Source organism: Anomaloglossus baeobatrachus, chromosome 6 (assembly GCF_048569485.1).
Source record: "Anomaloglossus baeobatrachus isolate aAnoBae1 chromosome 6, aAnoBae1.hap1, whole genome shotgun sequence".
NCBI lineage: Eukaryota > Metazoa > Chordata > Amphibia > Anura > Aromobatidae > Anomaloglossus > Anomaloglossus baeobatrachus.
In genome coordinates this window covers 483,708,646-483,710,170 of record NC_134358.1, presented here as the reverse complement: position 1 = coordinate 483,710,170, position 1,525 = coordinate 483,708,646, and the positions used below count along the sequence as shown (strand labels likewise).

General features: G+C 35.1%; 1 protein-coding gene across 1 annotated transcript in view; it reads left to right on the top strand.

Moving 5' to 3' along the window:
* LOC142244491 (twist-related protein) overlaps positions 1-835 on the top strand; it is a 3,447-nt gene extending 2,612 nt beyond the window's left edge. Inside the window, exon 2 of the mRNA XM_075316721.1 lies at positions 179-835. The gene's annotated coding sequence lies outside the window, so the exon portion shown is untranslated. The remainder of the gene's footprint in view (positions 1-178) is intronic.
* Positions 836-1,525: the final 690 nt, after the last annotated feature.

The following is a 1,525-nucleotide window of genomic DNA, read 5'->3' as shown; positions in this document are numbered from 1 at the left end:
TCCTTATCCGTTTAACATAATGGATACATTTTATTATAACCCCCCTGAATATATTTTGTACACCCCACAATTACTACCCCTAAATTCTCCAAAGAAAGTTGAATTCCCCCCTTTGACTTTACTAGAACCCCAACTTTACCCCCCAGAAATGCAATAAGCCCTTTGTTTTCTTTTCCAGATGAGACTGTTTCTACATGACAGAGGAAATGCACAGTCTGGAGACTGAAGCTGGATCCCTATAAAAGCCAAATAAACAATCAGTGAGGATTTCCATGGATTGCAGGAGCTGGTGGCAGCAGACAGGGCATGGGCAGCACTTATAGAGGAAGGCCTGGGCAGCCGTGACCACACAGCACACTGGTTGCAGGGTCACCACTAAAACTCTTACATTCTGATTCCAGTCTCAACAATCTCTAATCTGTAATTTTGACGAAGAATGTTGGAATTTTCCTTTTTTTTTTTTTTTTTTTTTTAAATCTTCATTTCCATTCCTTCATTTTCTTGTTGCATGCATTCCCACCAGTCGTGCCTTTGAAGCCACTTAAAAGGAACCTTCCCCATTCTTGAACACAAACTACTAATGAAACTGTTGTTGTTGGGTTTTTTTATAGGAGCAAAACTTAATTATTTTTTTTTTTATTTGAGACTTCGGTCTTTCTATTCCAGCAGCTGCATCTCTTTATAGTTCTCTGAGATACAAAAGTAACATTTATTTATTTATTGATCCGTGTTTGTAAAAAAAAAAAATGAAAACGAAAAAAACAAACAAAATAATGCAGCTAGATCAGGGGTCTAATGCATTCATATTTTTATGGTTGTTTTGTAAATATCATTGTATATTATTTTTCTGCAATAAATAAATATGAATGAATTACAATTTGGTCTGTATTGAAGGTATATATAATATAGATATATGTATGCTGAAAAAAATAGTAGCTATTTTTATTTGTTTAATGCATATAATGAATAGAAACTAAAGGTGATCATGTAAAGTAACAGGGCCAAGCTCCTGACAGACAAAGACTTTGTTTATTGAGACAGGTTTATTATTGTACTCTTTCTAGCTAGGACTGTGTGAGGATTGCTGATTTCCCTCATCAGGGCTCTAAATAATGTCAGTAGGTGGGAGAAGGTCATAGCAGCCACTACTTCCACAGGCCTGGCTCCTTTTCTTAACAAGACACTTTTCCCTTCTGCTAAGTTAGGGCTGGGTGTAGAATGTCACACTTTGTTGTACAATTCTACAGGGTAATTTGTGCTGCTCTTACCAAAACAAATATTAGAGGCTCTGGGCACATAGCTATTATCAACTGCTTTACTATGGATCCAAAGTAAACAAAATTCCTTATATTCACTTAGAACTTGGGCTTGTGCTTACATTTTGGATGGATGAATAAACAGATATATAATATAGATATATAACAGAAACCTATACATACCATATAGATTATTGGGTGTATTAGGTAGGTAGATAGATAGATAGATAGATAGATAGATAGATAGATAGATAGATAGATAGATAATG